Source organism: Carcharodon carcharias, chromosome 5 (assembly GCF_017639515.1).
Source record: "Carcharodon carcharias isolate sCarCar2 chromosome 5, sCarCar2.pri, whole genome shotgun sequence".
Lineage (NCBI taxonomy): Eukaryota > Metazoa > Chordata > Chondrichthyes > Lamniformes > Lamnidae > Carcharodon > Carcharodon carcharias.
Genome location: NC_054471.1, coordinates 89,777,144 through 89,804,708, shown reverse-complemented (window position 1 = coordinate 89,804,708; position 27,565 = coordinate 89,777,144).

The following is a 27,565-nucleotide window of genomic DNA, read 5'->3' as shown; positions in this document are numbered from 1 at the left end:
GCTGAGTGCTGAGTGCTGAGTGCTGAGTGCTGTGTGCTGTGTGCTGTGTGCTGTGTGCTGAGTGCTGAGTGCTGAGTGCTGAGTACTGAGTACTGAGCACGGAGCACTGTGTACTGTGTACTGTGTACTGTGTACTGAGTACTGTGTACTGTGTACTGTGTACTGTGTACTGTGTACTGAGTACTGTGTACTGTGTACTGTGTACTGAGTACTGAGCACTGAGCACTGATCACTCAGCTCTGAGTATTGAGCACTGAGCACTGAGCACTGTACTGTGTACTGTGTACTGAGTACTGTGTACTGTGTGCTGAGTACTGAGCACTGAGCACTGAGTAATGTGCACTGAGCACTGAATATTGAGCACTGAGCACTGTGTACTGAGGACTGAGCACTGAGTAGTGTGTACTGAGTACTGAGCACTGTGCACTGTGTACTGTGTACTGTGTACTGAGCACTGAGTACTGAGTACTGAGCACTGAGTACTGAGTACTGAGCACTGAGTACTGTGTACTGAGTACTTAACACTGAGCACTGAGCACTGAGCACTGAACACTGAGTCCTGAGTCTTGAGTCCTGAGTCCTGAGTCCTGGGTCCTGAATCCTGAGCACTGAGCACTGAGTACTGAGCACTTAGCACTGAGTACTGTGTACTGGGTACTGAGTTGTGAGTACTGAGCACTGAGCAGTGAGTACTGAGTACTGAGTACTGTGTACTAAGTTTTGAGTACTGAGCACTGAGTACTGAGTACTGAGCACTGTGTACTGTGTACTGAGTACTGAGTACTGAGCAGTGAGCAGTGAGTACGGAGTACTGAGTACTGTGTACTAAGTTTTGAGTACTACGTACAGAGTACTGTGTACTGAGCACTGAGCAATGAGCACTGAGTTCTGTGTACTGTGCACTGAGTACTGAGTACTGAGCACTGAGAACTGAATACTGAGCACAGAGATCTGAGCATTAAGTACTGGGCACTGAGCACAGTCTACTGCGTACTGAGTACTGAGTACTGAGCACTGAGCATTGTGTATTGAGTACTGAGTACTGAGCACTGTGTACTGAGCACTGAGTGCTGAGTTTTGAGTACTGAGCACTGAGCACTGAACACTGTGTACTGAGTACTGAGTACTGAGAACTGTGTACTGAGTACTGTGTACTGAGCATTGAGCACTGAGCACTGAGTACTGAGTACTGAGTACTGAGCAATGAGTACTGAGCAATGAGTACTGAGCACTGAGTACTGAGTACTGAGTACTGAGTACTGAGTACTGAGCACTGTTTACTGTGTACTGTGTACTGAATACTGAGCACTGAGCACTGTCTACTGAGTACTGAGCACTAAGCACTGAGTACTGTGTACTAAGCAATGAGCACTAAGTACTGAACACTGAGCACTGAGTACTGAGTACTGAGTACTGAGCACTGAGCACTGAGCACTGAGTACTGAACACTGTGTACTGAGCACTAAGCACTGATTACTGTGTACTAAGCAATGAGCACTAAGTACTGAACACTGAGCACTGAGTGCTGAGTACTGAGTACTGAGCACTGAGCACTCTGTACTGAGTACTGTGTACTGAGCACTGAGTACTGAGTATCGAGCACTGAGCACTGAGTACTGAGTACTGAGTACTGAGCACTGTGTACAGAGTACTGAGTACTGAGCACTGAGCCGTGAGCAGTGAGTAATGAGTACTGAGTACTGAGTAGTGAGCAGGGAGTACTGAGTACTGAGTACTGATTACTGTGTACTAAGTTTTGAGTACTGAGTACTGAGCACTGAGCACTGAGTACTGAGTACTGAGTACTGAGCACTGTGTACTGTGTACTGTGTACTGAGTACTGAGCACTGAGCAGTGAGCAGGGAGTACTGAGTACTGATTACTGTGTACTAAGTTTTGAGTACTGAGTACTGAGCACTGAGCACTCTGTACTGAGTACTGTGTACTTAGCACTGAGTACTGAGTACTGAGCACTAAGTACTGAGCACTGAGTACTGTGTACTGTGTACTGAGTACTTAACACTGAGCACTGAGCACTGAACACTGAGTCCTGAGTCCTGAGTCCTGAGTACTGAGTACTGAGCACCGAGCACTGAGTACTGAGTACTGAGCACTGAGTACTGAGTACTGAGCACCGAGCACTGAGTACTGAGTACTGAGTACTGAGCACTGAGCACTGAGTACTGTGTACTACGTTTTGTGTACTGAGCACTGAGCACTGAGTACTGAGTACTGTGTACTGTGTACTGAGTACTGAGTACTGAGTACTGAGCAGTGAGCAGTGAGTACGGAGTACTGAGTACTGTGTACTAAGTTTTGAGTACTGCGTACAGAGTACTGTGTACTGAGCACTGAGCACTCTGTACTGAGTACTGTGTACTGAGCACTGAGTACTGAGCACTGAGCACTGAGTACTGAGTACTGAGTACTGAGCACAGTGTACTGTGTACTGAGTACTGAGCACTTAGCAGTGAGTACTGAGTACTGGGTACTGGGTACTGTGTACTAAGTTTTGAGTACTGAGTACTGAGCACTGAGCACTCTGTACTGAGTACTGTGTACTGAGCACTGAGTACTGAGTGCTGAGCACTGAGCACTGAGTACTGAGTACTGATCACTGAGTACTGTGTACTGTGAACTGAGTACTGAGCACTGAGCAGTGTGTACTGTGTACTGTGTGCTGAGCACTGAGCACTGTTTACAGAGTACTGAGCACTGAGTACTGAGCACTGTGTACTGAGTACTGAGTACTGAGCAGTGAGCAGGGAGTACTGAGTACTGAGTACTGAGCACGGAGCACTGTGTACTGTGTACGGTGCACTGAGTACTGAGCACTGAGCACTGATCACTCAGCTCTGAGTATTGAGCACTGAGCACTGAGCACTGTACTGTGTACTGTGTACTGAGTACTGTGTACTGTGTACTGTGTACTGAGTACTGAGCACTGAGCACTGAGTACTGTGCACTGAGCACTGAATATTGAGCACTGAGCACTGTGTACTGAGGACTGAGCACTGAGTAGTGTGTACTGTGTACTGAGCACGGAGCACTGTGTACTGTGTACGGTGCACTGAGTACTGAGCACTGAGCACTGATCACTCAGCTCTGAGTATTGAGCACTGAGCACTGAGCACTGTACTGTGCACTGTGTACTGTGTACTGTGTACTGTGTACTGAGCACTGAGCAATAGCACTGTGTACTGAGCACTGAGTATTGAACACTGAGCACTGAGCACTATGCACTGTGTACTGAGCACTGAGTATTGAGCACTGAGTACTGAATATTTAGCACTGAGCGTTGTGTACTGAGTACTGAGTACTGAGCACTGAGCACTGAGCACTGAACACTGAGCACTTTGTACTGAGTACTGTGTACTGAGTACTGAGCACTGAGCACTGAGCACTGTGTACTGAGTACTGAGTACTGTGTAGTGTGTACTGAGTATGGAGCACTCTGCACTGTGTACTGAGTACTGTGTACTGAGCACTGAGCACTGAGCACTGTGTACTGAGCACTGAGTATTGAGCACTGAGCACTGAGCACTAAGCACTGTGTACTGAGCACTGAGTATTGAGCACTGAGCACTGAGCACTAAGCACTGTGTACGGTGTATTGAGCACTTAGCTCTGAGTACTGAGTATTGAGCACTGAGCACTGAGCACTGTGTACTGAGTATTGTGTACTGAGTACTGAGCACTGAGCTCTGAGCACTGAGTATTGAGCACTGAGCACTGAGCACTGAGTACTATGTACTGAGCACTGATCACTGATCACTGATCACTGAGCACTGTGTACTGAGTACTGTGTACTGAGTACTGAGCACTGAGCACTGAGCATTGAGTACTGTGTACTGAGTTCTGTGTACTGAGTACTGAGCACTGAGCACTGTGTACTGAGTATTGAGCACTGTTTACTGAGTACTGAGTACTGAGCACTGTGCACTGTGTACTTAGTACTGAGTACTGTGTACTGAATACTGTGTACTGAGTACTGAGCACTGAGCACTGAGCACTGAACACTGAGCACTGTGTACTGAGTACTGAGTACTGTGTACTGAGCACTGAGCACTGAGCACTGAGCACTGAGCACTGTGTACTGTGTACTGAGTACTGAGCCCTGTGCACTGAGCACTGAGTATTGAGCACTGAACACTGTGTACTGAGTTCTGTGTACTGAGTACTGAGCACTGAGCACTGTGTACTGAGCACTGAGCAGTATGTACTGAGCACTGAGCACTGTGTACTGAGCGCTGAGCGCTGAGCGCTGAGCGCTGAGCGCTGAGCGCTGAGCGCTGAGCGCTGAGTGCTGAGTGCTGAGTGCTGAGTGCTGAGTGCTGTGTGCTGTGTGCTGTGTGCTGAGTGCTGAGTGCTGAGTACTGAGTACTGAGTACTGAGCACGGAGCACTGTGTACTGTGTACTGTGTACTGTGTACTGTGTACTGAGTACTGTGCAATGAGAACTGAATATTGAGCACTGAGCACTGTGTACTGAGGACTGAGCACTGAGTAGTGTGTACTGAGTACTGAGCACTGTGCACTGTGTACTGTGTACTGAGCACTGAGTACTGAGTACTGAGTACTGAGCACTGAGTACTGAGCACTGAATACTGAGTACTGAGCACTGAGTACTGTGTACTGTGTGCTGAGTACTTAGCACTGAGCACTGAGCACTGAGTACTGTGTACTGTGTACTGTGTACTGTGTACTGAGCACTGAGCACTGAACACTGAGTCCTGAGTCTTGAGTCCTGAGTCCTGGGTCCTGAGTCCTGAGCACTGAGCACTGAGTACTGAGCACTGAGCACTGAGTTGTGAGTACTGAGCACTGAGCAGTGAGTACTGAGTACTGAGTACTGTGTACTAAGTTTTGAGTACTGAGCACTGAGCACTGAGTACTGAGTACTGAGCACTGTGTACTGTGTACTGAGTACTGAGTACTGAGCAGTGAGCAGTGAGTACGGAGTACTGAGTACTGTGTACTAAGTTTTGAGTACTGCGTACAGAGTACTGTGTACTGAGCACTGAGCAATGAGCACTGAGTTCTGTGTACTGGGCACTGAGTACAGAGTACTGAGCACTGAGAACTGAATACTGAGCACAGAGATCTGAGCATTTAGTACTGGGCACTGAGCACAGTCTACTGCGTACTGAGTACTGAGTACTGAGCACTGAGCACTGTGTATTGAGTACTGAGTACTGAGCACTGTGTACTGAGCACTGAGTGCTGAGTTTTGAGTACTGAGCACTGAGCACTGAACACTGTGTACTGAGTACTGAGCACTGAGAACTGTGTACTGTGTACTGTGTACTGAGCATTGAGCACTGAGCACTGAGTACTGAGTACTGAGTACTGAGTACTGAGCAATGAGTACTGAGCACTGAGTACTGAGTACTGAGTACTGAGCACTGAGCACTGTGTACTGTGTACTGTGTACTGAATACTGAGCACTGAGCACTGTCTACTGAGTACTGAGCACTGAGTACTGTGTACTGAGCACTGAGTACTGAACACTGTGTACTGAGCACTAAGCACTGATTACTGTGTACTAAGCAATGAGCACTAAGTACTGAACACTGAGCACTCTGTACTGAGTACTGTGTACAGAGTACTGAGTACTGAGTACTGAGTACTGAGCACTGAGCACTGAGTACTGTGTACTGGGTACTGAGTAGTGAGTACTGAGCACTGAGCCGTGAGCAGTGAGTACTGAATACTGAGTACTGAGTAGTGAGCGGGGAGTACTGAGTACTGAGTACTGATTACTCTGTACTAAGTTTTGAGTACTGAGTACTGAGCACTGAGCACTGAGTACTGAGTACTGAGTACTGAGCACTGTGTACTGTGTACTGAGTACTGAGTACTGAGCACTGAGCAGTGAGCAGGGAGTACTGAGTACTGATTACTGTGTACTAAGTTTTGAGTAGGAGGACTGAGCACTGAGCACTCTGTACTGAGTACTGTGTACTTAGCACTGAGTACTGAGTACTGTGTACTGAGTACTTAACACTGAGCACTGAGCACTGAGCACTGAACACTGAGTCCTGAGTCCTGAGTCCTGAGTCCTGAGCACCGAGCACCGAGCACCGAGCACCGAGCACCGAGCACCGAGCACCGAGCACCGAGTACTGAGCACCGAGTACTGAGCACCGAGCACCGAGCACCGAGCACCGAGCACCGAGCACTGAGTACTGAGTACTGAGCACTGAGTACTGTCTACTACGTTTTGTGTACTGAGCACTGAGCACTGAGTACTGAGTACTGAGCACTGTGTACTGTGTACTGAGTACTGAGTACTGAGCAGAGAGCAGTGAGTACGGAGTACTGAGTACTGTGTACTAAGTTTTGAGTACTGCGTACAGAGTACTGTGTACTGACCACTGAGCACTCTGTACTGAGTACTGTGTACTGAGCAATGAGCACTGAGTTCTGTGTACTGGGCACTGAGTACAGAGTACTGAGCACTGAGAACTGAATACTGAGCACTGAGCACTGAGCATTGAGTACTGGGCACTGAGCACAGTCTACTGCGTACTGAGTACTGAGCACTGAGCACTGTGTATTGAGTACAGAGCACTGAGCACTGTGTACTGAGCACTGAGTGCTGATTTTTGAGTACTGAGCACTGAGCACTGAACACTGTGTACTGAGTACTCAGCACTGAGAACTGTGTACTGAGTACTGTGTACTGAGCATTGAGCACTGAGCACTGAGTACTATGTACTGAGCACTGAGCACTGATCACTGATCACTGATCACTGAGCACTGTGTACTGAGTACTGTGTACTGAGTACTGAGCACTGAGCACTGAGCATTGAGTACTGTGTACTGAGTTCCGTGTACTGAGTACTGAGTACTGAGCACTGAGCACTGTGCACTGTGTACTTAGTACTGAGTACTGTGTACTGAATACTGTGTACTGAGTACTGAGCACTGAGCACTGAGCACTGAACACTGAGCACTGTGTACTGAGTACTGTGTACTGAGCACTGAGCCATGAGCACTGAGCACTGAGCACTGAGTACTGTGTACTGTGTGCTGAGTACTGAGCCCTGTGCACTGAGTACTGAGTACTGAGCACTGAGTACTGAGTACTTAGTACTGAGTACTGTGTACTGTGTACTGTGTACTGTGTACTGAGCACTGAGCACTGAACACTGAGTCCTGAGTCTTGAGTCCTGAGTCCTGAGTCCTGGGTCCTGAATCCTGAGCACTGAGCACTGAGTACTGAGCACTTAGCACTGAGTACTGTGTACTGGGTACTGAGTTGTGAGTACTGAGCACTGAGCAGTGAGTACTGAGTACTGAGTACTGTGTACTAAGTTTTGAGTACTGAGCACTGAGCACTGAGTACTGAGTACTGAGCACTGTGTACTGTGTACTGAGTACTGAGTCCTGAGCAGTGAGCAGTGAGTACGGAGTACTGAGTACTGTGTACTAAGTTTTGAGTACTGCGTACAGAGTACTGTGTACTGAGCACTGAGCAATGAGCACTGAGTTCTGTGTACTGTGCACTGAGTACTGAGTACTGAGCACTGAGAACTGAATACTGAGCACAGAGATCTGAGCATTAAGTACTGGGCACTGAGCACAGTCTACTGCGTACTGAGTACTGAGTACTGAGCACTGAGCATTGTGTATTGAGTACTGAGTACTGAGCACTGTGTACTGAGTACTGAGTACTGAGAACTGTGTACTGAGTACTGTGTACTGAGCATTGAGCACTGAGCACTGAGTACTGAGCACTGAGCACTGAGCACTGAGTACTGAACACTGTGTACTGAGCACTAAGCACTGATTACTGTGTACTAAGCAATGAGCACTAAGTACTGAACACTGAGCACTGAGTGCTGAGTACTGAATACTGAGCACTGAGCACTGTCTACTGAGTACTGAGCACTAAGCACTGAGTACTGTGTACTAAGCAATGAGCACTAAGTACTGAACACTGAGCACTGAGTACTGAGTACTGAGTACTGAGCACTGAGCACTGAGCACTGAGTACTGAACACTGTGTACTGAGCACTAAGCACTGATTACTGTGTACTAAGCAATGAGCACTAAGTACTGAACACTGAGCACTGAGTGCTGAGTACTGAGTACTGAGCACTGAGCACTCTGTACTGAGTACTGTGTACTGAGCACTGAGTACTGAGTATCGAGCACTGAGCACTGAGTACTGAGTACTGAGCACTGTGTACAGAGTACTGAGTACTGAGTACTGAGTACTGAGCACTGAGCACTGAGTACTGTGTACTGGGTACTGAGTAGTGAGTACTGAGCACTGAGCCGTGAGCAGTGAGTACTGAGTACTGAGTACTGAGTAGTGAGCAGGGAGTACTGAGTACTGAGTACTGATTACTGTGTACTAAGTTTTGAGTACTGAGTACTGAGCACTGAGCACTGAGTACTGAGTACTGAGTACTGAGTACTGAGCACTGTGTACTGTGTACTGTGTACTGAGTACTGAGCACTGAGCAGTGAGCAGGGAGTACTGATTACTGTGTACTAAGTTTTGAGTACTGAGTACTGAGCACTGAGCACTCTGTACTGAGTACTGTGTACTTAGCACTGAGTACTGAGTACTGAGCACTGAGTACTGAGCACTGAGTACTGTGTACTGTGTACTGAGTACTTAACACTGAGCACTGAGCACTGAACACTGAGTCCTGAGTCCTGAGTCCTGAGTACTGAGTACTGAGCACCGAGTACTGAGTACTGAGCACTGAGTACTGAGTACTGAGCACCGAGCACTGAGTACTGAGTACTGAGCACTGAGCACTGAGCACTGAGTACTGTGTACTACGTTTTGTGTACTGAGCACTGAGCACTGAGTACTGAGTACTGTGTACTGTGTACTGAGTACTGAGTACTGAGTTCTGAGCAGTGAGCAGTGAGTACGTAGTACTGAGTACTGTGTACTAAGTTTTGAGTACTGCGTACAGAGTACTGTGTACTGAGCACTGAGCAATCTGTACTGAGTACTGTGTACTGAGCACTGAGTACTGAGTGCTGAGCACTGAGCACTGAGTACTGAGTACTGATCACTGAGTACTGTGTACTGTGAACTGAGTACTGAGCACTGAGCAGTGTGTACTGTGTACTGTGTGCTGAGCACTGAGCACTGTTTACAGAGTACTGAGCACTGAGTACTGAGCACTGTGTACTGAGTACTGAGTACTGAGCAGTGAGCAGGGAGTACTGAGTACTGAGTACTGAGCACGGAGCACTGTGTACTGTGTACGGTGCACTGAGTACTGAGCACTGAGCACTGATCACTCAGCTCTGAGTATTGAGCACTGAGCACTGAGCACTGTACTGTGTACTGTGTACTGAGTACTGTGTACTGTGTACTGTGTACTGAGTACTGAGCACTGAGCACTGAGTACTGTGCACTGAGCACTGAATATTGAGCACTGAGCACTGTGTACTGAGGACTGAGCACTGAGTAGTGTGTACTGTGTACTGAGCACGGAGCACTGTGTACTGTGTACGGTGCACTGAGTACTGAGCACTGAGCACTGATCACTCAGCTCTGAGTATTGAGCACTGAGCACTGAGCACTGTACTGTGCACTGTGTACTGAGTACTGTGTACTGTGTACTGAGCACTGAGCACTGAGCACTAGCACTGTGTACTGAGCACTGAGTATTGAGCACTGAGCACTGAGCACTATGCACTGTGTACTGAGCACTGAGTATTGAGCACTGAGTACTGAATATTTAGCACTGAGCATTGTGTACTGAGTACTGAGTACTGAGCACTGAGCACTGAACACTGAGCACTTTGTACTGAGTACTGTGTACTGAGTACTGAGCACTGAGCACTGAGCACTGTGTACTGAGTACTGAGTACTGTGTAGTGTGTACTGAGTATGGAGCACTCTGCACTGTGTACTGAGTACTGTGTACTGAGCACTGAGCACTGAGCACTGTGTACTGAGCACTGAGTATTGAGCACTGAGCACTGAGCACTAAGCACTGTGTACTGAGCAATGAGTATTGAGCACTGAGCACTGAGCACTAAGCACTGTGTACGGTGTATTGAGCACTTAGCTCTGAGTACTGAGTATTGAGCACTGAGCACTGAGCACTGAGCACTGTGTACTGAGTATTGTGTACTGAGTACTGAGCACTGAGCTCTGAGCACTGAGTATTGAGCACTGAGCACTGAGCACTGAGTACTATGTACTGAGCACTGATCAATGATCACTGATCACTGAGCACTGTGTACTGAGTACTGTGTACTGAGTACTGAGCACTGAGCACTGTGTACTGTGTACTGAGTACTGAGTACTGAGCACTGAGCAGTGAGCAGGGAGTACTGAGTACTGATTACTGTGTACTAAGTTTTGAGTAGGAGGACTGAGCACTGAGCACTCTGTACTGAGCACTCTGTACTGAGTACTGAGTACTGAGTACTGTGTACTGAGTACTTAACACTGAGCACTGAGCACTGAGCACTGAACACTGAGTCCTGAGTCCTGAGTCCTGAGTACTGAGCACCGAGCACCGAGCACCGAGCACCGAGCACCGAGCACCGAGCACCGAGCACCGAGCACCGAGCACCGAGCACCGAGTACTGAGTACTGAGTACTGAGCACTGAGTACTGTGTACTACGTTTTGTGTACTGAGCACTGAGCACTGAGTACTGAGTACTGAGCTCTGTGTACTGTGTACTGAGTACTGAGTACTGAGCAGAGAGCAGTGAGTACGGAGTACTGAGTACTGTGTACTAAGTTTTGAGTACTGCGTACAGAGTACTGTGTACTGACCACTGAGCACTCTGTACTGAGTACTGTGTACTGAGCAATGAGCACTGAGTTCTGTGTACTGGGCACTGAGTACAGAGTACTGAGCACTGAGAACTGAATACTGAGCACTGAGCACTGAGCATTGAGTACTGGGCACTGAGCACAGTCTACTGCGTACTGAGTACTGAGCACTGAGCACTGTGTATTGAGTACAGAGCACTGAGCACTGTGTACTGAGCACTGAGTGCTGATTTTTGAGTACTGAGCACTGAGCACTGAACACTGTGTACTGAGTACTCAGCACTGAGAACTGTGTACTGAGTACTGTGTACTGAGCATTGAGCACTGAGCACTGAGTACTATGTACTGAGCACTGATCACTGATCACTGATCACTGAGCACTGTGTACTGAGTACTGTGTACTGAGTACTGAGCACTGAGCACTGTGCACTGTGTACTTAGTACTGAGTACTGTGTACTGAATACTGTGTACTGAGTACTGAGCACTGAGCACTGAGCACTGAACACTGAGCACTGTGTACTGAGTACTGTGTACTGAGCACTGAGCCATGAGCACTGAGCACTGAGCACTGAGTACTGTGTACTGTGTGCTGAGTACTGAGCCCTGTGCACTGAGTACTGAGTACTGAGCACTGAGTACTGAGTACTTAGTACTGAGTACTGTGTACTGTGTACTGTGTACTGTGTACTGAGCACTGAGCACTGAACACTGAGTCCTGAGTCTTGAGTCCTGAGTCCTGAGTCCTGGGTCCTGAATCCTGAGCACTGAGCACTGAGTACTGAGCACTTAGCACTGAGTACTGTGTACTGGGTACTGAGTTGTGAGTACTGAGCACTGAGCAGTGAGTACTGAGTACTGAGTACTGTGTACTAAGTTTTGAGTACTGAGCACTGAGCACTGAGTACTGAGTACTGAGCACTGTGTACTGTGTACTGAGTACTGAGTCCTGAGCAGTGAGCAGTGAGTACGGAGTACTGAGTACTGTGTACTAAGTTTTGAGTACTGCGTACAGAGTACTGTGTACTGAGCACTGAGCAATGAGCACTGAGTTCTGTGTACTGTGCACTGAGTACTGAGTACTGAGCACTGAGAACTGAATACTGAGCACAGAGATCTGAGCATTAAGTACTGGGCACTGAGCACAGTCTACTGCGTACTGAGTACTGAGTACTGAGCACTGAGCATTGTGTATTGAGTACTGAGTACTGAGCACTGTGTACTGAGCACTGAGTGCTGAGTTTTGAGTACTGAGCACTGAGCACTGAACACTGTGTACTGAGTACTGAGTACTGAGAACTGTGTACTGAGTACTGTGTACTGAGCATTGAGCACTGAGCACTGAGTACTGAGTACTGAGTACTGAGCAATGAGCAATGAGTACTGAGCACTGAGTACTGAGTACTGAGTACTGAGTACTGAGTACTGAGTACTGAGCACTGAGCACTGTGTACTGTGTACTGTGTACTGAATACTGAGCACTGAGCACTGTCTACTGAGTACTGAGCACTAAGCACTGAGTACTGTGTACTAAGCAATGAGCACTAAGTACTGAACACTGAGCACTGAGTACTGAGTACTGAGTACTGAGCACTGAGCACTGAGCACTGAGTACTGAACACTGTGTACTGAGCACTAAGCACTGATTACTGTGTACTAAGCAATGAGCACTAAGTACTGAACACTGAGCACTGAGTGCTGAGTACTGAGTACTGAGCACTGAGCACTCTGTACTGAGTACTGTGTACTGAGCACTGAGTACTGAGTATCGAGCACTGAGCACTGAGTACTGAGTACTGAGCACTGTGTACAGAGTACTGAGTACTGAGTACTGAGTACTGAGTACTGAGTACTGAGCACTGAGCACTGAGTACTGTGTACTGGGTACTGAGTAGTGAGTACTGAGCACTGAGCCGTGAGCAGTGAGTACTGAGTACTGAGTACTGAGTAGTGAGCAGGGAGTACTGAGTACTGAGTACTGATTACTGTGTACTAAGTTTTGAGTACTGAGTACTGAGCACTGAGCACTGAGTACTGAGTACTGAGTACTGAGTACTGAGCACTGTGTACTGTGTACTGTGTACTGTGTACTGAGTACTGAGCACTGAGCAGTGAGCAGGGAGTACTGAGTACTGATTACTGTGTACTAAGTTTTGAGTACTGAGTACTGAGCACTGAGCACTCTGTACTGAGTACTGTGTACTTAGCACTGAGTACTGAGTACTGAGCACTGAGTACTGAGCACTGAGTACTGAGCACTGAGTACTGTGTACTGTGTACTGAGTACTTAACACTGAGCACTGAGCACTGAACACTGAGTCCTGAGTCCTGAGTCCTGAGTACTGAGTACTGAGCACCGAGTACTGAGTACTGAGCACTGAGTACTGAGTACTGAGCACCGAGCACTGAGTACTGAGTACTGAGCACTGAGCACTGAGCACTGAGTACTGTGTACTACGTTTTGTGTACTGAGCACTGAGCACTGAGTACTGAGTACTGTGTACTGTGTACTGAGTACTGAGTACTGAGTACTGAGCAGTGAGCAGTGAGTACGTAGTACTGAGTACTGTGTACTAAGTTTTGAGTACTGCGTACAGAGTACTGTGTACTGAGCACTGAGCACTCTGTACTGAGTACTGTGTACTGAGCACTGAGTACTGAGTACTGAGCACTGAGCACTGAGTACTGAGTACTGAGTACTGAGCACAGTGTACTGTGTACTGAGTACTGAGCACTTAGCAGTGAGTACTGAGTACTGGGTACTGGGTACTGTGTACTAAGTTTTGAGTACTGAGTACTGAGCACTGAGCACTCTGTACTGAGTACTGTGTACTGAGCACTGAGTACTGAGTGCTGAGCACTGAGCACTGAGTACTGAGTACTGATCACTGAGTACTGTGTACTGTGAACTGAGTACTGAGCACTGAGCAGTGTGTACTGTGTACTGTGTGCTGAGCACTGAGCACTGTTTACAGAGTACTGAGCACTGAGTACTGAGCACTGTGTACTGAGTACTGAGTACTGAGCAGTGAGCAGGGAGTACTGAGTACTGAGTACTGAGCACGGAGCACTGTGTACTGTGTACGGTGCACTGAGTACTGAGCACTGAGCACTGATCACTCAGCTCTGAGTATTGAGCACTGAGCACTGAGCACTGTACTGTGTACTGTGTACTGAGTACTGTGTACTGTGTACTGTGTACTGAGTACTGAGCACTGAGCACTGAGTACTGTGCACTGAGCACTGAATATTGAGCACTGAGCACAGTGTACTGAGGACTGAGCACTGAGTAGTGTGTACTGTGTACTGAGCACGGAGCACTGTGTACTGTGTACGGTGCACTGAGTACTGAGCACTGAGCACTGATCACTCAGCTCTGAGTATTGAGCACTGAGCACTGAGCACTGTACTGTGCACTGTGTACTGAGTACTGTGTACTGTGTACTGTGTACTGAGCACTGAGCACTGAGCACTAGCACTGTGTACTGAGCACTGAGTATTGAACACTGAGCACTGAGCACTATGCACTGTGTACTGAGCACTGAGTATTGAGCACTGAGTACTGAATATTTAGCACTGAGCATTGTGTACTGAGTACTGAGTACTGAGCACTGAGCACTGAACACTGAGCACTTTGTACTGAGTACTGTGTACTGAGTACTGAGCACTGAGCACTGAGCACTGTGTACTGAGTACTGAGTACTGTGTAGTGTGTACTGAGTATGGAGCACTCTGCACTGTGTACTGAGTACTGTGTACTGAGCACTGAGCACTGAGCACTGTGTACTGAGCACTGAGTATTGAGCACTGAGCACTGAGCACTAAGCACTGTGTACTGAGCACTGAGTATTGAGCACTGAGCACTGAGCACTAAGCACTGTGTACGGTGTATTGAGCACTTAGCTCTGAGTACTGAGTATTGAGCACTGAGCACTGAGCACTGAGCACTGTGTACTGAGTATTGTGTACTGAGTACTGAGCACTGAGCTCTGAGCACTGAGTATTGAGCACTGAGCACTGAGCACTGAGTACTATGTACTGAGCACTGATCAATGATCACTGATCACTGAGCACTGTGTACTGAGTACTGTGTACTGAGTACTGAGCACTGAGCACTGTGTACTGAGTTCTGTGTACTGAGTACTGAGCACTGAGCACTGTGCACTGTGTACTTAGTACTGAGTACTGTGTACTGAATACTGTGTACTGAGTACTGAGCACTGAGCACTGAGCACTGAACACTGAGCACTGTGTACTGAGTACTGTGTACTGAGTACTGTGTACTGAGCACTGAGCACTGAGCACTGAGCACTGTGTACTGAGCCCTGTGCACTGAGCACTTAGTATTGAGCACTGAACACTGTGTACTGAGTTCTGTGTACTGAGTACTGAGCACTGAGCACTGTGTACTGAGCACTGAGCAGTATGTACTGAGCACTGAGCACTGTGTACTGTGTACTGAGTACTGAGCCCTGTGCACTGAGCACTGAACACTGTGTACTGAGTTCTGTGTACTGAGTACTGAGCACTGAGCACTGTGTACTGAGCACTGAGCAGTATGTACTGAGCACTGAGCACTGTGTACTGAGCGCTGAGCGCTGAGCGCTGAGCGCTGAGTGCTGAGTGCTGAGTGCTGAGTGCTGAGTGCTGAGTGCTGAGTGCTGAGTGCTGAGTGCTGAGTGCTGAGTGCTGAGTGCTGAGTACTGAGTACTGAGCACGGAGCACTGTGTACTGTGTACTGTGTACTGTGTACTGTGTACTGTGTCCTGAGTACTGCGTATTGAGCACTGAGCTCTCTTTACAGTGTAAAGTGTACAGAGTACAGAGTACTGAGCACTTAGTACTGAGCACTGTGCACTGAGTAATGAGTACTGAGCTCTGAGCACTGAGTAGTGAGTACTGTGTACTGTGTACTGTGTACTGAGTACTGAGTAGTGAGTACTGTGTACTGAGCTCTGAGCACTGAGCACTGAGCACTGATTATTGAGAACTGAGTACTGAGTACTGAGTCCTGAGTACTGAGTCTTGAGCACTGAGCAATGTGTACATTGTAAAGTGTACAGAGTACTGAGCACTGAGCACTGAGCACTGAGGAGTGAGTACTGAGAACTGAGCACTGAGTAGTGATTACTGAGTACTGTGTACTGTGTACTGAGCACTGAGTCGTGAGAACTGTGTACTGAGCACTCAGCACTGAGCACTGATTACTGAGCACTGAACACTGAGTAGTGAGTACTGTGTACTGAGCACTGAGCACTGAGCGCTGTGTACTGAGTACTGAGCACTGAGCACTGAGTACTGTGTACTGTGTACTGAGCACTGAGTAGTGAGTACTGAGCACTGAGCAGTGAGCAGTGAGTACTGAGTACTGCGCACTGTGTACTGAGTACTGAGTGCTGAGCACTGAGCAGTGAGCAGGGAGTACTAAGTACTGATTACTGTGTACTAAGTTTTGAGTACTGAGTACTGAGTACTGAGTACTGAGCACTGAGCACTCTGTACTGAGTACTGTGTACTGAGCACTGAGTACTGAGTACTGAGTACTGAGTACTGAGCACTGAGCACTGAGTACTGAGTACTGAGTACTGAGCACTGTGTACAGAGTACTGAGTACTGAGTACTGAGTACTGAGTACTGAGTACTGAGTACTGAGTACTGAGTACTGAGCACTGAGCACTGAGCACTGAGCACTGAGTACTGAGTACTGAGTACTGTGTACTGGGTACAGAGTAGTGAGTACTGAGCACTGAGCAGTGAGCAGTGAGTACTGGGTACTGAATAGTGAGTACTGAGTACTGAGCACTGAGCACTGAGTACTGAGTACTGAGTACTGAGCACTGTGTACTGTGTACTGAGTACTGAGCACTGAGCAGTGAATACTGAGTACTGAGTACTGGGTACTGTGTACTAAGTTTTGAGTACTGAGTACTGAGCACTGAGTACTCTGTACTGAGTACTGTGTACTGAGCACTGAGTACTGAGTACTGAGCACTGAGTACTGAGCACTGAGTGCTGTGTACTGAGTGCTTAACACTGAGTACTGAGCACTGAGCACTGAACACTGAGTCCTGAGTCCTGAGTACTGAGTACTGAGTACTGAGCACCGAGTACTGAGTACTGAGTACTGAGGACTGAGTACTGAGTACTGAGCACTGAGCACTGAGTACTGAGTACTGAGTACTGAGCACTGAGTACTGAGTACTGAGTACTGAGTACTGAGCACTGAGCACTGAGTACTGTGTACTGGGTACTGAGTTGTGAGTACTGAGCAGTGAGCAGTGAGTACTGAGTACTGAGTACTGTGTACTAAGTTTTGTGTACTGAGCACTGAGCACTGAGTACTGAGTACTGAGCACTGTGTACTGAGTACTGAGTACTGAGTACTGAGCAGTGAGCAGTGAGTATGGAGTACTGAGTACTGTGTACTCAGTTTTGAGTACTGCGTACAGAGTACTGTGTACTGAGCACTGAGCACTCTGTACTGAGTACTGTGTACTGAGCACTGAGCACTCTGTACTGAGTACTGTGTACTGAGCACTGAGTACTGAGTACTGAGTACTGAGCACTGAGCACTGAGTACTGAGTACTGAGTACTGAGCACAGTGTACTGTGTACTGAGTACTGAGCACTTAGCAGTGAGCAGTGAGTACTGAGTACTGAGTACTGGGTACTGTGTACTAAGTTTTGAGTACTGAGTAATGAGCACTGAGCACTCTGTACTGAGTAATGTGTACTGAGCACTGAGTACTGAGTGCTGAGCACTGAGCACTGAGTACTGAGTACTGAGTACTGATCACTGAGTACTGTGTACTGAGTACTGAGTGCTGAGCACTGAGCACTGAGCACTGAGCACTGAGCACTGAGTACTGAGTACTGATCACTGAGTACTGTGTACTGTGTACTGAGTACTGAGCACTGAGCAGTGTGTACTGTGTACTGTGTACTGTGTGCTGAGCACTGAGCACTGAGCACTGAGTCCTGTGTACTGAGCACTGAGCACTGTTTACAGAGTACTGAGCACTGAGTACTGAGCACTGTGTACTGAGTACTGAGTACTGAGCAGTGAGCAGGGAGTACTGAGTACTGAGTACTGAGCACTCTGTACTGAGTACTGTGTACTGAGCACTGAGTACTGAGTACTGAGTACTGAGCACTGAGCACTGCGCACTGAGTACTGAGTACAGAGCTCTGAGTACTGTGTACTGTGTACTGAGTACTTAGCACTGAGCACTGAACACTGAGTCCTGAGTACTGAGCACTGATTACTGTGTACATAGTACTGAGTACTGAGTCCTGAGTACTGAGCACTGTGTACAGAGTACTGAGTACTGAGTACTGAGTACTGAGTACTGAGCACTGTGTACTGAGTACTGAGTACTGGGTACTGAGTACTGAGTACTGACCACTGAGCAGTGAGCAGTGAGTACTGAGTACTGAGTACTGTGTACTAAGTTTTGAGTACTGAGTGCTGAGCACTGAGCACTGAGTACTGAGCACTGTGTACTGTGTACTGAGTACTGAGTACTGAGCACTGAGCAGTGAGCAGGGATTACTGTGTACTGAGTACTGATTACTGTGTACTAAGTTTTGAGTACTGAGTACTGAGCACTGAGTACTGAGTACTGAGCACTGAGCAGTGAGCAGGGAGCACTGAGTACTGATTACTGTGTACTAAGTTTTGAGTACTGAGTACTGAGAACTGAGCACTGAGCACTCTGTACTGAGTACTGTGTACTGAGCACTGAGTACTGAGAACTGAGCACTGAGCACTCTGTACTGAGTACTGTGTACTGAGCACTGAGTACTGAGTACTGATCACTGAGCACTGAGTACTGAGTACTGAGCACTGAGTACTGTGTACTGTGTACTGAGTACTTAGCACTGAGCACTGAGCACTGAGTACTTTGTACTGTGTACTGTATACTGAGCACTGAGCACTGAGCACTGAACACTGAGTCCTGATTCCTGAGTCCTGAGACCTGAGTCCTGGGTCCTGAGTCCTGAGCACTGAGCACTGAGTCCTGAGCACTGAGCACTGAGTACTGAGCACTGAGCACTGAGTACTGTGTACTGGGTACTGAGTTGTGAGTACTGAGCACTGAGCAATGAGTACTGAGTACTGAGTACTGTGTACTAATTTTGAGTACTGAGCACTGAGCACTGAGTACTGAGTACTGAGTACTGAGCACTGTGTACTGTGTACTGAGTACTGAGCAGTGAGCAGTCAGTACAGAGTACTGAGTACTGTGTACTAAGTTTTGAGTACTGAGCACTGAGCACTGAGTACTGAGTACAGAGCACTGTGTACTGTGTACTGAGCACTGAGTACTGAGTATCGAGCACTGAGCACTGAGTACTGAGTACTGAGCACTGTGTACAGAGTACTGAGTACTGAGTACTGAGTACTGAGTACTGAGTACTGAGTACTGAGTACTGAGCACTGAGCACTGAGTACTGTGTACTGGGTACTGAGTAGTGAGTACTGAGCACTGAGCCGTGAGCAGTGAGTACTGAGTACTGAGTACTGAGTAGTGAGCAGGGAGTACTGAGTACTGAGTACTGATTACTGTGTACTAAGTTTTGAGTACTGAGTACTGAGCACTGAGCACTGAGTACTGAGTACTGAGTACTGAGTACTGAGCACTGTGTACTGTGTACTGTGTACTGTGTACTGTGTACTGAGTACTGAGCACTGAGCAGTGAGCAGGGAGTACTGAGTACTGATTACTGTGTACTAAGTTTTGAGTACTGAGTACTGAGCACTGAGCACTCTGTACTGAGTACTGTGTACTTAGCACTGAGTACTGAGTACTGAGCACTGAGTACTGAGCACTGAGTACTGAGCACTGAGTACTGTGTACTGTGTACTGAGTACTTAACACTGAGCACTGAGCACTGAACACTGAGTCCTGAGTCCTGAGTCCTGAGTACTGAGTACTGAGCACCGAGTACTGAGTACTGAGCACTGAGTACTGAGTACTGAGCACCGAGCACTGAGTACTGAGTACTGAGCACTGAGCACTGAGCACTGAGTACTGTGTACTACGTTTTGTGTACTGAGCACTGAGCACTGAGTACTGAGTACTGTGTACTGTGTACTGAGTACTGAGTACTGAGTACTGAGCAGTGAGCAGTGAGTACGTAGTACTGAGTACTGTGTACTAAGTTTTGAGTACTGCGTACAGAGTACTGTGTACTGAGCACTGAGCACTCTGTACTGAGTACTGTGTACTGAGCACTGAGTACTGAGTACTGAGCACTGAGCACTGAGTACTGAGTACTGAGTACTGAGCACAGTGTACTGTGTACTGAGTACTGAGCACTTAGCAGTGAGTACTGAGTACTGGGTACTGGGTACTGTGTACTAAGTTTTGAGTACTGAGTACTGAGCACTGAGCACTCTGTACTGAGTACTGTGTACTGAGCACTGAGTACTGAGTGCTGAGCACTGAGCACTGAGTACTGAGTACTGATCACTGAGTACTGTGTACTGTGAACTGAGTACTGAGCACTGAGCAGTGTGTACTGTGTACTGTGTGCTGAGCACTGAGCACTGTTTACAGAGTACTGAGCACTGAGTACTGAGCACTGTGTACTGAGTACTGAGTACTGAGCAGTGAGCAGGGAGTACTGAGTACTGAGTACTGAGCACGGAGCACTGTGTACTGTGTACGGTGCACTGAGTACTGAGCACTGAGCACTGATCACTCAGCTCTGAGTATTGAGCACTGAGCACTGAGCACTGTACTGTGTACTGTGTACTGAGTACTGTGTACTGTGTACTGTGTACTGAGTACTGAGCACTGAGCACTGAGTACTGTGCACTGAGCACTGAATATTGAGCACTGAGCACAGTGTACTGAGGACTGAGCACTGAGTAGTGTGTACTGTGTACTGAGCACGGAGCACTGTGTACTGTGTACGGTGCACTGAGTACTGAGCACTGAGCACTGATCACTCAGCTCTGAGTATTGAGCACTGAGCACTGAGCACTGTACTGTGCACTGTGTACTGAGTACTGTGTACTGTGTACTGTGTACTGAGCACTGAGCACTGAGCACTAGCACTGTGTACTGAGCACTGAGTATTGAACACTGAGCACTGAGCACTATGCACTGTGTACTGAGCACTGAGTATTGAGCACTGAGTACTGAATATTTAGCACTGAGCATTGTGTACTGAGTACTGAGTACTGAGTACTGAGCACTGAGCACTGAACACTGAGCACTTTGTACTGAGTACTGTGTACTGAGTACTGAGCACTGAGCACTGAGCACTGTGTACTGAGTACTGAGTACTGTGTAGTGTGTACTGAGTATGGAGCACTCTGCACTGTGTACTGAGTACTGTGTACTGAGCACTGAGCACTGAGCACTGTGTACTGAGCACTGAGTATTGAGCACTGAGCACTGAGCACTAAGCACTGTGTACTGAGCACTGAGTATTGAGCACTGAGCACTGAGCACTAAGCACTGTGTACGGTGTATTGAGCACTTAGCTCTGAGTACTGAGTATTGAGCACTGAGCACTGAGCACTGAGCACTGTGTACTGAGTATTGTGTACTGAGTACTGAGCACTGAGCTCTGAGCACTGAGTATTGAGCACTGAGCACTGAGCACTGAGTACTATGTACTGAGCACTGATCAATGATCACTGATCACTGAGCACTGTGTACTGAGTACTGTGTACTGAGTACTGAGCACTGAGCACTGTGTACTGTGTACTGTGTACTGAGCACTGAGCACTGAGCACTAGCACTGTGTACTGAGCACTGAGTATTGAACACTGAGCACTGAGCACTATGCACTGTGTACTGAGCACTGAGTATTGAGCACTGAGTACTGAATATTTAGCACTGAGCATTGTGTACTGAGTACTGAGTACTGAGTACTGAGCACTGAGCACTGAACACTGAGCACTTTGTACTGAGTACTGTGTACTGAGTACTGAGCACTGAGCACTGAGCACTGTGTACTGAGTACTGAGTACTGTGTAGTGTGTACTGAGTATGGAGCACTCTGCACTGTGTACTGAGTACTGTGTACTGAGCACTGAGCACTGAGCACTGTGTACTGAGCACTGAGTATTGAGCACTGAGCACTGAGCACTAAGCACTGTGTACTGAGCACTGAGTATTGAGCACTGAGCACTGAGCACTAAGCACTGTGTACGGTGTATTGAGCACTTAGCTCTGAGTACTGAGTATTGAGCACTGAGCACTGAGCACTGAGCACTGTGTACTGAGTATTGTGTACTGAGTACTGAGCACTGAGCTCTGAGCACTGAGTATTGAGCACTGAGCACTGAGCACTGAGTACTATGTACTGAGCACTGATCAATGATCACTGATCACTGAGCACTGTGTACTGAGTACTGTGTACTGAGTACTGAGCACTGAGCACTGTGTACTGAGTTCTGTGTACTGAGTACTGAGCACTGAGCACTGTGCACTGTGTACTTAGTACTGAGTACTGTGTACTGAATACTGTGTACTGAGTACTGAGCACTGAGCACTGAGCACTGAACACTGAGCACTGTGTACTGAGTACTGTGTACTGAGTACTGTGTACTGAGCACTGAGCACTGAGCACTGAGCACTGTGTACTGAGCCCTGTGCACTGAGCACTTAGTATTGAGCACTGAACACTGTGTACTGAGTTCTGTGTACTGAGTACTGAGCACTGAGCACTGTGTACTGAGCACTGAGCAGTATGTACTGAGCACTGAGCACTGTGTACTGTGTACTGAGTACTGAGCCCTGTGCACTGAGCACTGAACACTGTGTACTGAGTTCTGTGTACTGAGTACTGAGCACTGAGCACTGTGTACTGAGCACTGAGCAGTATGTACTGAGCACTGAGCACTGTGTACTGAGCGCTGAGCGCTGAGCGCTGAGCGCTGAGTGCTGAGTGCTGAGTGCTGAGTGCTGAGTGCTGAGTGCTGAGTGCTGAGTGCTGAGTGCTGAGTACTGAGTACTGAGCACGGAGCACTGTGTACTGTGTACTGTGTACTGTGTACTGTGTACTGTGTACTGAGTACTGAACACTGAGCACTGATCACTCAGCTCTGAGTATTGAGCACTGAGCACTGAGCACTGTACTGTGTACAGTGTACTGAGTACTGTGTACTTTGTGCTGAGTGCTGAGCACTGAGCACTGAGTACTGTGCAATGAGAACTGAATATTGAGCACTCTGCACTGTGTACTGAGGACTGAGCACTGAGTAGTGTGTACTGAGTACTGAGCACTGTGCACTGTGTACTGTGTACTGAGCACTGAGTACTGAGTACTGAGTACTGAGCACTGAGTACTGAGCACTGAATACTGAGTACTGAGCACTGAGTACTGTGTACTGTGTGCTGAGTACTTAGCACTGAGCACTGAGCACTGAGTACTGTGTACTGTGTACTGTGTACTGTGTACTGAGCACTGAGCACTGAACACTGAGTCCTGAGTCTTGAGTCCTGAGTCCTGGGTCCTGAGTCCTGAGCACTGAGCACTGAGTACTGAGCACTGAGCACTGAGTTGTGAGTACTGAGCACTGAGCAGTGAGTACTGAGTACTGAGTACTGTGTACTAAGTTTTGAGTACTGAGCACTGAGCACTGAGTACTGAGTACTGAGCACTGTGTACTGTGTACTGAGTACTGAGTACTGAGCAGTGAGCAGTGAGTACGGAGTACTGAGTACTGTGTACTAAGTTTTGAGTACTGCGTACAGAGTACTGTGTACTGAGCACTGAGCAATGAGCACTGAGTTCTGTGTACTGGGCACTGAGTACAGAGTACTGAGCACTGAGAACTGAATACTGAGCACAGAGATCTGAGCATTTAGTACTGGGCACTGAGCACAGTCTACTGCGTACTGAGTACTGAGTACTGACCACTGAGCACTGTGTATTGAGTACTGAGTGCTGAGCACTGTGTACTGAGCACTGAGTGCTGAGTTTTGAGTACTGAGCACTGAGCACTGAACACTGTGTACTGAGTACTGAGCACTGAGAACTGTGTACTGTGTACTGTGTACTGAGCATTGAGCACTGAGCACTGAGTACTGAGTACTGAGTACTGAGTACTGAGTACTGAGCAATGAGTACTGAGCACTGAGTACTGAGTACTGAGTACTGAGCACTGAGCACTGTGTACTGTGTACTGTGTACTGAATACTGAGCACTGAGCACTGTCTACTGAGTACTGAGCACTGAGTACTGTGTACTGAGCACTGAGTACTGAACACTGTGTACTGAGCACTAAGCACTGATTACTGTGTACTAAGCAATGAGCACTAAGTACTGAACACTGAGCACTCTGTACTGAGTACTGTGTACTGAGCACTGAGTACTGAGTACCGAGCACTGAGCACTGAGTACTGAGTACTGAGCACTGTGTACAGAGTACTGAGTACTGAGTACTGAGCACTGAGCACTGAGTACTGTGTACTGGGTACTGAGTAGTGAGTACTGAGCACTGAGCCGTGAGCAGTGAGTACTGAATACTGAGTACTGAGTAGTGAGCAGGGAGTACTGAGTACTGAGTACTGATTACTCTGTACTAAGTTTTGAGTACTGAGTACTGAGCACTGAGCACTGAGTACTGAGTACTGAGTACTGAGCACTGTGTACTGTGTACTGAGTACTGAGTACTGAGCACTGAGCAGTGAGCAGGGAGTACTGAGTACTGATTACTGTGTACTAAGTTTTGAGTAGGAGGACTGAGCACTGAGCACTCTGTACTGAGTACTGTGTACTTAGCACTGAGTACTGAGTACTGTGTACTGAGTACTTAACACTGAGCACTGAGCACTGAACACTGAGTCCTGAGTCCTGAGTCCTGAGTCCTGAGTCCTGAGCACCGAGCACCGAGCACCGAGCACCGAGCACCGAGCACCGAGCACCGAGTACTGAGTACTGAGCACTGTGTACTACGTTTTGTGTACTGAGCACTGAGCACTGAGTACTGAGTACTGAGCACTGTGTACTGTGTACTGAGTACTGAGTACTGAGCAGAGAGCAGTGAGTACGGAGTACTGAGTACTGTGTACTAAGTTTTGAGTACTGCGTACAGAGTACTGTGTACTGACCACTGAGCACTCTGTACTGAGTATTGTGTACTGAGCAATGAGCACTGAGTTCTGTGTACTGGGCACTGAGTACAGAGTACTGAGCACTGAGAACTGAATACTGAGCACTGAGCACTGAGCATTGAGTACTGGGCACTGAGCACAGTCTACTGCGTACTGAGTACTGAGCACTGAGCACTGTGTATTGAGTACAGAGCACTGAGCACTGTGTACTGAGCAGTGAGTGCTGATTTTTGAGTACTGAGCACTGAGCACTGAACACTGTGTACTGAGTACTCAGCACTGAGAACTGTGTACTGAGTACTGTGTACTGAGCATTGAGCACTGAGCACTGAGTACTGAGTACTGAGCAATGAGTACTGAGCACTGAGTACTGTGTACTGAGTACTGAGTACTGAGTACTGAGTACTGAGCACTGAGCACTGTGTACTGTGTACTGTGTACTGTGTACTGAATACTGAGCACTGAGCACTGTCTACTGAGTACTGAGCACTGAGCACTGAGCACTGTGTACTGAGTACTGAGCACTTAGCACTGAGCACTGTGTACTGAGCATTGAGCATTGAGCACTGATTACTGAGTACTGAGCAATAAGTACTGAGTTCTGGGTACTGAGTACTGAGTACTGAGCACTGAGCACTGAGCACTGAGTACTGAGTACTGAGTACTGAGCACTGAGCACTGAGCACTGTGTAATGAGTACTGTGTACTGGGTACTGAGTACTGAGTACTGACAACTGAGCAGTGAGCAGTGAGTACTGAGTACTGAGTACTGTGTACTAAGTTTTGAGTACTGAGTACTGAGCACTGAGTACTGTGTACTGTGTACTGTGTACTGAGTACTGAGTACTGAGCACTGAGCAGTGAGCAGGGAGTACTGAGTACTGAGTACTGTGTACTAAGTTTTGAGTACTGAGTACTGAGCACTGAGCACTCTGTACTGAGTACTGTGTACTGAGCACTGAGTACTGAGTACTGAGCACTGAGTACTGAGTACTGAGCATTGTGTACTGTGTACTGAGCACTGAGCACTGAGTCGTGAGTACTGTGTACTGAGTACTGAGCTCTGAGTACTGTGTACTGTGTACTGAGTACTGAGCACTTAGCACTGTGTAGTGAGTACTGAGCACTGAGCACTGAGCACTGAGCAGTGAGTAGTGAGTAGTGAGTACTAAGTACTGTGTACTGAGTTTTGAGTACTGAGAACTGAGTACTGTGTACTGACTACTGAGCATTGATCATTGAGCACTGAGCACTGAGCACTGAGCACTGAGTAGTGAGTACTCAGCACTGAGCAGTGAGTAGTGAGTATTGAGTACTGAGTACTGTGTACTGAGTTTTGAGTACTGAGAACTGAGTACTGTGTACTGAGTTTTGAGTACTGAGAACTGAGTACTGTGTACTGAGTACTGAGCATTGAGCATTGAGCACTGAGCACTGAGCAATGAGCACTGAGTTCTGTGTACTGAGCACTGAGTACAGAGTACTGAGCACTGAGAACCGAATACTGAGCACAGAGATCTGAGCATTGAGTACTGGGCACTGAGCACAGTCTACTGCGTACTGAGTACTGAGTACTGAGCACTGAGCACTGTGTATTGAGTACTGAGTACTGAGTACTGAGTACTGAGCACTGAGCACTGAGCACTGAATACTGTGTACTGAGTACTGAGCACTGAGAACTGTGTACTGAGTACTGTGTACTGAGCATTGAGCACTGAGCACTGAGTACTGAGTACTGAGTATTGAGCACTGAGCACTGTGTATTGAGTACTGAGCACTGAGCAATGTGTACTGAGCACTGAGTACTGAGTACTGAGTACTGAGCACTGAGCAGTCTGTACTGAGTACTGTGTACTGAGCATTGAGTACTGAGTGCTGTGCACTGAGAACTGAGTACTTTGTACTGAGCACTGAGTACTGTGTACTGTGTACTGTGTTCTGAGTACTGAGCACTGAGCACTGAGCACTTTGTACTGAGTACTGTGTACTGAGCACTGAGCACTGAGTCCTGTGTACTGAGCACTGAGCACTGTGGACAGAGTACTGAGTACTGTGTGCTGAATCCTGAGTCCTGAGTACTGGGTATTGAGCACTGAGCATTGTGTACAGTGTACAGATTGCTGAGCACTGAGCACTGAGTAATGAGTACTGAGCACTGAGCACTGAGTACTGAGCACTGTGTACTGTGTACTGTGTACTGAGTACTGAGTACTGAGCAGTGAGCAGTGAGTACGGAGTACTGAGTACTGTGTACTAAGTTTTGAGTACTGCGTACAGAGTACTGTGTACTGAGCACTGAGCACTGAGTACTGAGTACTGAGTACTGAGCACAGTGTACTGTGTACTGAGTACTGAGCACTTAGCAGTGAGCAGTGAGTACTGAGTACTGAGTACTGGGGACTGTGTACTAAGTTTTGAGTACTGAGTACTGAGTACTGAGCACTCTGTACTGAGTACTGTGTACTGAGCACTGAGTACTGAGTGCTGAGCACTGAGCACTGAGCACTGAGTACTGAGTACTGATCACTGAGTACTGTGTACTGTGTACTGAGTACTGAGCACTGAGCAGTGTGTACTGTGTACTGTGTACTGTGTGCTGAGCACTGAGCACTGAGCACTGAGTCCTGTGTACTGAGCACTGAGCACTGTTTACAGAGTACTGAGCACTGAGTACTGGGCACTCTGTACTGAGTACTGAGTACTGAGCAGTGAGC